Below are 12184 nucleotides of genomic sequence, written 5' to 3' on the forward strand. Positions count from 1 at the left end.
AGGTTATTCAGTTGCTATACTCATGCCACAAAAAGATGCACAGTGGTCACTATGGATGTAATTCATACAGTACACAACAGATCAAACCACTGGAGAGGCACTCAAAAACCACAAAATAAGCTAACTGCCTCAAGTACTTGTACTACTCCTAATTATCTACAGAATATGTTACAACAACAATTTAGACTACACCCTCAACTTAATAATAAAAAATGAAATATACTAAGGGTTAGGGTATACTTGAAGACAATCAAGCACATGGATCCTGGGTCTTCGTCCCTGCTTCCACATCATCTGTTGTCTTTTCTCCACTCGGAGCATCTAGATTTGCGATGGCAGAAGCCTGGCTAAATGAAGCACCTGCAGCCCTAGCTCTGATGGTTGCTTCCCATTTCTTCGTATCGGCCAGAGACTCCAATCTTTCCCTTTTCAAATCTTTCTTTTCTGCCTTCTTCTTTGCCTTCTTTTTCGCTCTTCTTTCTTCCTCACTGTCTGACTCTTCTCGCTTATTCTTGCTTTTATTTTCCCCCTTTCTTTTTTTTCTTTGGGGAGTCCACAGTGAGATCAAGTATGGGAATTTCTTCCTCCAACTCTTGCATAGCAAAACCTGTTGGCACCATGATTTGGTGTTGCTACAACATTCTAACCTCAGCCTTCATGCCCTGAATGTAGGAAGATCAGCACCTATCATCTCTTTTGCCCGGGCATCAAATCTATTCTCCAAATCTAAAACCCGCCCAGGAAAAGTCATAAAAGGTTTAAGTGTAGCTTTGATTCTTTATCCACAGCAATAGTAAACAGTTTGGAAAAAGCATGTAGTTTTGCCTCGCACCACTTGGCTTGCTTAGCCACCCTCCTGATATTAATTGGCTGAAATGCCAAACCTGTTACTGCTGGAGGAACTGAGGGACTGGCTTCAGTCTCAGACACTGATGTTGCCTGTGCTGAAGAATCCTGTACATCTACATGAGGTTCTACTCCTGCATCTATAACCGGTGGGTCCTCTGCTACCTCTGCACCCTTGTCAAGTCTAAGTCCCGACTGAATCTCATCAAACCGGATAGGATTATGAGTCTTCCAGGCATGAATATCTTCATCAACACCCATAATCTTTGGCACCTCAGTAGCTCTGCACAACTTTATAATAAGACACAGAAAAGGATAAGCAGTATTTACCCTTGACATTCTGATCTTCATCTCATCCGCAATGATTTCCCAGAAGTTCAAGGGAAGTTGTTGCACCAAACTTGCTACCAAAATAGCCCGGTCATCGCCCAGAATATTGTTTCTCTCAGTAGGCATTAGCCACACTCGCACTATGCCCCACCAAAATTTTATCTCCTGAGTCAATGAGGACTAACAGATTCTCTTATTTGGGTTTATAACCCAATCGGTTCTCCGTCAGTGATGATGTTGGCCAACCAAGGATGTTGTTTGTCCTTATTCATTATCCGAGCATAAAATAATGGTGTGGTGTCCTGAGGCATAAAGTCAGGGCCATGCAAAAATCTGTTGATGGCTCCAGTCGAAACATCAATGCTTATACCCCTCACCTAAACTCTTACAAGAAGAGGTTGATCTGCTACTTTGTCACCTGGTTTGCATATATTCTCCAACTGGGCTTGGTAGTTCATATAGAATTCCTGAACTAGTGTGGGGAAAAATAAACCTCGCCTTTCTGCAGTCCGTCCTAAGCCGTATTCTTTGAATTTTTTCTCCACTTCAGGGTATCTGTTCAACCCTTTTGTGATGATCATCTTTTCTTCTTAGATTGGCCTCTTTGCATTCCTTCTATCAGTTCTTTGCAACCCAGCAATATAGATGTCTTCAGCTCTAGAAATCTGTCATCTAGCATTATTTCTCACCTCCAAATTCTTACACTTGATAAGAGTCCTCCGAGGTGGAGACTCTTCATACTTTTGTTGATCAGTGGATGGGGACCCAGAAGTTGTCCCCTCGGACTCAGATTCTTCAGACTCTTCTTGATCCCCTTCATCAGAGTCAGCATGTTCAGACTCATGTTGTTCAGAATCACCCTTTTTAGAACCCTCTTGCTTAGAAGTTATGGTAGACTCAGTATCATCACTGTCCTACGCCTCAATTGGTAGAGGTGGAGGAGTTTTCTTTGGTCTTTGCTTCTTTTTTAGCTTTCTGAGCAAGGGTTCCTCTTTCTCATAGTCAGATTCCTCGTCCAGGAGCTTACGGCGTACATTATCTTTGGTCGTTTTCTTTGGTTCTGTTAGGCTCTTTCTTTTTGGTGCCATTCTAAAGTACCTAGAGAAATTAGAAGAACATCAGTCAACCCTAAAGATCACAAGCAAAAATACACTAATCATTTTAAGCTCATTTATGTTTTAGGTCCCAGGTATGACACCAATTCTTGATAAGCTATCACGACTGTGACAGCTGGTCACAATTGTCGTCATCCTCAAGCAGAGTTTAGAAAATTTTGCCATTTAGTGATTACATGCCCAATAGTCCATCACAACCATGATAGCCCATCACGAATGCTGTCAACTCTAAACAGAACCACTTTTAAATTTTTCAGAGCTTGAGACATTTCTGATAGGCCGTCACGATTGTGATAGCCCATCATGAATGTTGTCACCCCTACCAAAACCCAATTTTAACTTTTATTGAATTTTTGGTCTTCATTTTTGCTCAAGATTCACTTCAATTAGCATTGTGAGTTAATTTTTCAAACTTTAGGCTTGCACAGCTAACCCTAGGTGTGATTTTGGCCATTTTCTAAGTTGACCTTGGTTCAAGAACCTAGGGGATTTGGGTTATCCTTTAATCACCATACAATCATAAGCAAGGAAGATTTGAAGTAGAATATACCTGATGGAGCTTTTAATCTAGTACCACTCACAAGGAGAAGTGTGAAAGAGGAAGATTTTCTTGGTTCTTTAGAACAAATCAACTTGTTTTGCTTAGAGTGGTTTTCCAAGAATGGGAAATATGTTAACTAAGGAAAGAAATAACTCAAAAATAAGGAAGTTAATATTGGCGGAAAACTAAAAAGGTTCACGATTTATGCCGGGTTGTATCGGATTAAAATTAAGCCCAGTTTACAGAGTTTAAGGCCCTGGGGTGACGACAATTTGTGAAGGCTTGTCATGATTGTGATAGGCCATCAAGGTCGTCATCAACAAAAGGCAGAGATTTTCTTAGATTTGATCTAGCTGACAGCATTCATGATAGCTTTTCATGAATGTGACGGCTTGTCACAGATGTCGTCATGACCTTCCATCTGACCCTTTTCATTTTTTCACCTGCTATATTCTAAATCCTAATTTAGAAATTAAAAAAACTTGCTCAAACAAAAAAATTTTGGGTTGCCTCCCAATAGCGCCTAATTTACTATCGCGGCACGACTGGGCTATCTTGACTACTCAAACTTTGCCAAGACGACCTGTTGATCCCCTTTTTCATTCTCATAGAAGACATCAATGATCGAGAAGACATTCATATCATTTTGTTGTGACATGGGTTGATGCATTTTGAATTTTGCCTCCTTTTTACCGAGCCTAAACTTAAGCACATTCAACTCCATATCAACTATTACCCTTCCTGTTGCCAAGAATGGTCTTCCCAAAATAATGGGTACTTCAAAATCCACATCACAATCTAGCACCATAAAATCAGCAGGAAGAATAAAGTTTGCCACTTTCACCAACACATCATGCAAAATTCTAATAGGCCGCTTTATCGACCTATCCGCCATCACCAGTCGCATGTTAGTAGGTGTTGGATCTTCTAAACCCAGTTTCTTGCATACAGTCAGTGGCATCAGATTCACGCTGGCACCCAAGTCACACAATGCCTTTGCAACATCCTTAGACCCAACTTTACACGGAATAGTGAATGCACCTGGGTCAGCCTTCTTTTGTACTAAGAATCGTGTGGACACCACGCTACAATGGTGGAGATTGTCCACCTGCTCACTTCTGACCTTTCTATTCTTTGTGACGAGGTCTTTCATGAACTTGGCATAGCCTGGCACTTGCTCAAGTGCCTTTACTAAAGGCACATTAATTGTTAATTACTTGAACATAGCCATGAACTTACCAAAGTTTGCATCATCGACCTTCTTCTTCAATCATTAAGGAAAAGGAGGTGGTGGTCTAGGGATAGTCTTTAACACTACTTCCTCTTCCTTCTTATTTTTTCTCTCCAAAATATTAACAAAACCTTCCCGTTTATCAGACTCCACTGGATTACTTTCTTTGGGTTCGTCAATACTTACCTTACTCTCCACAAATTTGCCCACAGAAGGGCCAAATAACATCTTACCACTTCAAGTAGTAATCGCCATACACGAGCCATCATTCCATAGGTTCTGAACCATATCACTAGGTAAAGTACCAATTTTTCTTTGGTTCAGTGTAGCAGAAAGTTGGCTCATCTGCTGCTCCAACTGCTTAATAGAAGCAGAGGTGAGCTAACCAGCTGACTGAGGGTAGAAAATTCACTCTTCATAGTACTTACCCCTAAGTTGGTAGCTTCAACTCCCTTCAACAACTTTTCCACTATGTCCTTCATGGACATCTTGCCAGAACTAGTTGCTGCAGCATCCTGACTTCTAGGAGGAACATACAAACCACTCCTGTCATTATTGTTCCTCCAGTATCCCTGCTCCCTATTTTAATAATCAGGCTTTTCATAGAAGTTTCGACCTTGATTCCCTTGGCTATTGCCTTGGAAACCCCCTGATTACTCACATAGTTTGCCTTCGCATCAGTACCTGTAGATACAGTCCCCTAAGATTCTACGGCCTTAACTATTTTAGTTTTGCCTGACAGCAAGTGCTTGGCCAGCAAGTCTATCTGTGTCTTCAAATGGGCCATGTCCTAATCTCGCTCTTCATTCCTTCTATGTTGCTCCGCAGTTATACCACCAGTAACAATCGGGCTAGCCACTAAAGAATCCATAGTGTGCCATCCCGACTTTTCTTGGTCATTCTATTCAGCATGTCAGAAGCATCTAGAAAAGATAGGTCAATAAATGAACTACCCGCAGCATTGTCAATAATTGGCTTTGTCACAGAGTTTAATGCTTTGTACAAAGTCTCCATCAAGTGTAAGTCTGTCATGTTGTGGTTCGGATATTGTGCTAGCTTCTTCTTAAATCTCTCCCAGGTTTCGTGCAATGCTTCAATCGGGAACTGTCTGAAGTTACTGATTTCATCCCTCAACTATACCCTTCTGGAGGGTGGAAATAACCGTTCTAGGAATGCATTATTCAACTTTCTCCAGTTGGTAATAGAATCAGGCTCTAACTCATTAAACCACATTGTTGCTTCTCCAGACAGAGACAACGAAAACAACCTCAACCCTATTGCATTCTGGCTCACTCCTGGATTGTGAAAATATTTGCAAATGGTAATGAAGTTCACCAAATGCATGCTCGAATCATCACCCGGTAGGCCTCCAAACAACCCTTTCATATTCAGGAGCTGAATTATGGGGCTTGTTATGCTGAATTTTGCACCCGGTGCCAACTGTGGAGGAATGATAGAACCTATTGCACCAGCTTATCCATTCTTTTATCATCTTCATCAGCCTCGTATTAAACAGGTTGTTGGCTATACCTTTCTCAAATTGGACGATTTCTATTGATAATTCGCTGCACTGGTGCAGTAAGTTGCTCAGCTCACCTTGGGTTTTGAGGATTCAGCAATTCCTCATCACCTAAATCTTCATCATCAGGGTTCTGGTGATGTAATTATTGACCCAAATTTTGTACATACACCTGAGCCCCGGCTAAAGTGGCTAGTCTGTCTGCCTCCTATTGTTCAGCCATTCTTGCTATCAGTTGAGGTTCCAAATTGATTGGCAATAACGGCTCTATGGAACTTCTTGTTTTTGGTGCAAACAACACAATACCTATAATCGACAAAAACAACAAATAAATGTAAATCTAGAAAACTTAACTAATAGCAAATTAGCGCCTACAACTTGCAGTTTACAACTGTATTCCCCTGCAACGGCGCCATTTTTTATAACGCTCAAACTATACTCTGGAATGGGTGTAAGCGATCATTGTCAATATAAAACCCAACTAGATTGAGTTCCAATCCCACAGGGAATAGGGTGTGAACTCAAGTTGTTTACGAAATAATTCACTGGTAATTTACTGTTTCCTGAAATGGGAGTTTAAATTGCTCAGACAATTGTTAGTCACTTTGAAATTAATGTTTATAACTAATATTTTTATGAAATAACCGGGATTATGTTCACTAGGGTTTATGGTACATGACAGATGCTACAAATAACTCAAGGTTCTCACGGTGGTTAGGATGACAAGCTATCTTTATCAATGGAATGCTCAAATATCTCTCGACCTATTCAAGCATCTAATTTCCTAATCCTCTCATACTTAAGGAATCGCAACTCACTATCCAGATTTTACCTCAGGTTAATCAACCTTGTTACAGTGCTGATTATTAAACGAAGCCTTTCTGAGTCCCTGTCGATAATTCACTTCCTACTGTTTATGATTTCTTTCTCAAGCAAACCAAAGTAGATACGCCTATTGTTTGCAACCAACAAACATAAGTTATAATATCAGAATTACCAAGAAATCCTAGCACCTATTAAACCTTGAGTAATTAATTAACACCTTATCATGACCTAACCCTAGATCCCACAATCCAGGTTAAAGATGTTAAGCCACTCATGATGCAATAGATAAGTACACAAGTTTAATTCATAATTGAAAGGATTAACTTACAACAATGAATGAAATCAAAAGTGAACTTGTCTTTGAATCACAAGGTAAAACTCTAAAATATTGTTCTTGAGATAGACAGAGAGAAAAATCGTATGTTGTAAGATAGATTCCTCAATGAATATTTATAAAAACCCTAAAACAAGTCTTTAAATAGTCGATCCTAAATAAGGAAATAATATTAAAAAAATTTATTTCCTTCGAATTATGTGACGGTGCCCGTGACGTCTTATCACAATCTTGACGGCCTGTCATGGACGTCGTCAGCTTCTCTGCAATTTCAACTCCTGCTGCCTACGATTTACAGCGATTTTGACGTCCTATCAGGATCTTGATGGCGTGTTGTGATTTCCATCACAAAACTTCCTGCAACTTTACATCTTCTGTTAAGGTTGACGGCATCCATGATAGCCTATCACGAGGCTGACGGCGTGTCATGCATGTCGTCAACCACTTACAGTTCCTTATTTTCTTCTAATTTTAGTCTTTTTGCTTCCTTTATTGATGGTTCTCCCTATTCTCTACTTTTGCTGCAAAATCAAAGTAAAATAATCAAAAATGACTAAAGTTGCTCAAGACTTCGCAATTATTTAGAGTTAAAAGCTTTAAATGTGTTAGCATGGGCCCACACATCAAAAACCACCCCCTTAGCCTATACTCAAGAGCACAAAAATAATAATAAAGAGGAAGTCAATAAAGATAGTAATAAAAGATAAATATATCAAATGAAAGTTCTAAGAATCCAAATCAACAATCCAACCCACACTTTTCCACAAAAGTCTCTATAATCAGAATAACATCTAAGTCGGGACAAGCCCCCGACTATGACCAAAAACAATTCAAAATTACTATGGCAATAATGACAGAATAATGAAATGTCAAGGCGTTCCGTAGGATGGAGGTTCACTACTTCACAACAACTCAACAAACGTGCTCAACCACCTAACATTGCACAGGAGCAACAGAAAACCTTTGGACCCTATATCATGAAATGATGTAGCATCTAGGGATGGTCAGTGATATAACCACTAGCATGTAACTCAGGAAATAAGGATAAAATAATACAATAACAAAAATCCAATCATAAACCATATGCACCACATTCATTTACATATATATAGGATGTCGGGATAGGGAAAAGGGTCATGAACATGAGAGTTTAAAGATTTAATTTGAACTGTGCAGCTCGCTCTGTCCTAAAGGCATCCATGGGCTATATGGGTTCAGCTCTCCCTGCTAAAAGGGCCTTAGTGCGTGTTAGCTACATGAACCGAGGAAAAACTAAAGCCACCAAGGCAATAGCCATCCCAATATATATATATATATATATATATATATATATATATCAAGTGTACACCAAGCACAGGGTCATATAGACCCCCAACACCGGCAAACGTGGTTTCCAGTATTCGTCCCCAAGGGAGTTACACTTTCACGGTGAGCTACACAATTTTCTTTAAACCAAAATTAAAATAATTTGTACATAAAAAAATTCATTAACGCAGGAGTCATTCATTAAGGCATTTACTGTAAGACCCCATAAGATCCTAAACTCATTTCAGCTCACTCTTGCATGTAAGAAGCGGTCCAAGACTTAGAATATCTTACTAAGTGTTAGGACTTATCCATTTCTAAATCCCTCAAACCTCGATGAATTTATTCTCGACCTTTTCGACATTGGAAGGGTTGTTTTTAAGTTGATTCATGATCGGGGAAGTCAATAGTACATCAAGTGTGAGTTTTGAAATCTTCAGACAAACGTAAGGACGTGTTTGGACTTCCAAAACAGCAACCCGGGGTGATTAGCCCACGACGCCTCACCTAGTTCGGTGCTGGAGGAGCCCGCAATAGAGCCCACGGCGCCCTACCAAATATGGACTGAGTAATTTTTGCAGTTTTATTCCGCATTTTTTAGGGGAAGATGGTTGTTTTCCTTCACCTAAGTGGTCCATAACACGAGATTTGAGTCCCAAAACAGCATTTTTCCCCCAAATTGATATTTCACTTAAAATCCCCTCAATAACTAAGACCTAGTTTCTCCAAACCCAAGTTCAAGATTCGAGAAATCACCAATAACTCTCATGAATTCAATTGCTAAGGTATGTTAGATTTTCATCATTGGGTTCCTTCCACCCTTGAATTTCAAGAATCCTTTTACAAACTTAAATTATGATTTACATTCATAAATTGAATTGTATTCATAGATATGTTGATTGTGTGGGTTTCAAATTAAGAAAAGTATGAGTTTCATGTAAATGAACTAGTATGTATGTTGATTGGTGTAATCCTCATGTCAAAACCCTTGAATTGTGAATTGAATGTTGTAGTCATGATATCCATATGTTAATCATCCTCATATACAAGATCATGTCTCTGAAGTGTTTGACAAAATGTCTATGTGAAAAGATATGGCATGGTGATCTATTGGTTATGCTTTTAAAATTGTGATATGGTTGCATTGTCAATGCTATCGAGTCCAGGGGGTATTGAATACTCAAAATTAGCTATCGAGTCAGTGTGAGTTCAGCCATTCTTAGTACAGCCTAGTGATCAGTGTCGGTTCAGTTAGGAGTAGGATTCAGCATCGAGCGAACTCGAGGATGGGGGCATTCCTGCCAGTTTAGGGTAGGGACCTTAGTAGCAATCCTTGAGTTACATAACTACGTAGACAGTATAGGTTAATATGTCTTCCTTCCATTCTAGGGTTGACATACACATATATATCTCATGAATCTTCCTGTCAGATTACGGTTGACCCAACCATTGTTAGTAACCCGTGGCACAGTGCTAACACCCTTCCAACTGGGGTTATAGGTTGGACTCCTATTAGTCTATATTGGGTTATGTCAATTAAATGAAAGCTCCCATAGTTTCAGTTTAAGCACTCAGTTCAGAAATAAGTTCAGTCTTGCTTGACCATAGCATGTAGTTACCAGTAAAGTAACTATCAGATTTCAATAGCTCAATCTACAGGCTGCTTCAGTACTTGTTTTATGCATGGTCATGCATTCTCAGTCTTTACAGTTTTCATGCATTGTTATTCAGTACCACATGCTATATGTATTCAGTCCATTATTATTCATAAACATGAACGGGTGCATATCAGCCTAACTTTATTTAGCATACCAGTACATTCAAAAGTACTGATCGCATACTCTTTTTTTGCGCTATGATGTTTTATATCATAGGTTCAGATGCTCTGATCCCCGATCGTACTTGGACTTTTCATTGCATCAGCAGCAGCAGCCGTGGTGAGTCATTTTCCTTCGAGGATGATTTATCTTACATTCAGTTATGTCAGTAGTTCTATTAGTTGGTTAATCGAAGTTAGTTGGGGGTTTGTCCCATCAACTCCAAAGTCAAATAGTTTAGAGGCTTTCAGACTAGTACATACAGTTTACTCGATTTTTAGTTGTTTTACCAGTATATCTCTAGATATTTTAAACCATATTTTGGTATTGTTTTCAATTACTAAAACCTTATGGTATTTCAGTTGACATTCCACATATATTGTTTATCAATTTTGATCAGTGCTCACAGCAAGTACCTGCCCATGGGTTAGCTTGTGGTCTCATGGGTTTGTAAGCACCGCGTGGCATCCAAGGTGTACTCCCGGGCCGTTACATTTACCACTTGGTATTGTCATTCTAATATGCTTGCAAACTAAATTAATTATGCCAAACCAAATCTACATAACCAAATTTGACTCCCAAGTTTCATTTAAAATCCAAAACCAAGGCCACCAAGGCCATCCAAAACCATTTCCATTCATTTATCCTTTAATGTAATGCATTGGGTTCAAAACAAGTTAAACCATGCAATTTTCTATATTCAAAATCAAGTTTATAAACTAGGTTTAGGTTAATGCAACTATCAAGCCAAAATTCCATCAACTTGGGGAAACCCATGTGCCCCATTCCAACCATTTATACCATGCACTAATTCATTCCCTAAAACATCAATTTAAAGCATGAATAATCAATTTAGAACATGGGATAAGTAATTTATTCAATAACAACTAAAACATCTCAACCCAATTTCTAAACCCATAATTAAATCACCTGAAAATCCATTCAATGAATGCCATAATGTAAAATTAAAGTTGGGGAAAGTGAAACATGCCTGAAATACACAAGGAATTGAAAACAATTCAGAGTTCAGAGCTTGAATGGTGAATCCCTTATGAAACCCTTGGAGTTTCTTGGTTTAAGAATTAAAGAGGAAAAGAATGATCTTTGATCCTTAAAACCGATGGAAAAAGGGTGTATTTTATGTTTAAAGGTCGTACAAGGGGTAAAAAGACCAAAATCCCCTCACCCCAGGTGAAAAAATAAAAATCTTGACGAATTTAAAACAGCGGTGTGGCAAACCAATACCGCGGAGGTTAGCCTCCGTGCCACGCTAATATGGCAGAGGTTAACCTCCATGACACGGCCTTATCACGGAGGCTTACTGCCTCGGGGTCCCAAAATAACTCTGAACCCCTTTCAAAAAATTTGAAACTTTTCCAACACACCCTTTTTAACATTTCTAAACACAATTCAAGTCAAAAATTGATATTACGTACGTGAGAGGGTCCAAAATAAAATGATCAAAATTTTAAGAGGTCTTACACGAACGGCTTGGTGTAATTGCACTTTTACTTTTTTTTTCTTTTTCACATTCTGTGTTTACTTGTTATTTAATAATCTTATTTTCACCTTTACCCTACCTTTTTATAGTATCTCTACCGTATACCTTACTTTTTTTGTAGGTTTATCCTTCCAATTATTGATCTATGACATAGTGTGTAATGCCCCGAGTCTGCACCCCGGATGCCACACGGTGATTACGACCCCGAAAGACCACAAGCTAACCCATGACTGGTACTTGTTTAGAGAACTGAATGATAATACAGAAATAATGCAGAAAATAGGATGAAATTCCATAAGGTTCATAATCTGAATACTGATAAAGAATAACAACTGTAACAACATCTGGGAATAAAATAAACACTGTCTAAACTAGTCTAGCCTGAAAATCCTCTAACTGAACTGTCTGAATGAGGAGTTGATGGGACAATCCCCCAAATAACTCTAACTACTAAAATACTAAATCTACTGAAAATACTAAAATAAAGTATATCCTCAACAGATGAGGACTCACTACTGAATCTGCTGCTGCTATCTGAATCTGTCTAAGCACGGTCGGGAACCTGAGCATCTGAACCTATGATATGAGATAGCATAGCACAAAAAAAAGTATGTGTCAGTACGTGGAATGTACTAGTATGCTAGATAAGGTAAGGCTGAATGCAAGGGTTCATATGCATGAACAGTAACTAACTGAATGATATGAAGTAACTGAATAAGAGTACATGGTTAACTGGAACTACTGTAAAATACTGAGTATGCAATCTGTGCATATACATGTATACTATATCTGAGCTTTAATTGAAGCTGAGTGCTGAGTT

This window comes from Capsicum annuum, chromosome 12 (assembly GCF_002878395.1).
Source record: "Capsicum annuum cultivar UCD-10X-F1 chromosome 12, UCD10Xv1.1, whole genome shotgun sequence".
Taxonomy (NCBI): domain Eukaryota; kingdom Viridiplantae; phylum Streptophyta; class Magnoliopsida; order Solanales; family Solanaceae; genus Capsicum; species Capsicum annuum.